Genomic DNA, 305 nt, shown 5'->3' on the forward strand with positions numbered 1-305 from the left:
TACCATAACCAGGCTTTAATTTCCTTGTGCTAAAACAGTTGAAGTAAAAGTAACGTGCAAACTATTGTAGCCACACATTTCCCTGGAAGTCCTACAGGGTTGTTTTTTTTTGAACAGTCAAATAAGAGCATGCTGAATTGCAGCCTTAATCTGAGAGCTTTGTGCAATGAAAAACGGGGATGGAAAATATATTTTGTCTAGTTTACTGATCCCTAACCAATCTGAGATAGTGCAGGTCTGATATAGACAACAGTACCAGAGAACAGTAAAAGTTCTTTCCCATGGGTTTCTTAGTGCTTTCCCCC

Source organism: Hemicordylus capensis, chromosome 2 (assembly GCF_027244095.1).
Source record: "Hemicordylus capensis ecotype Gifberg chromosome 2, rHemCap1.1.pri, whole genome shotgun sequence".
NCBI classification, from domain to species: domain Eukaryota; kingdom Metazoa; phylum Chordata; class Lepidosauria; order Squamata; family Cordylidae; genus Hemicordylus; species Hemicordylus capensis.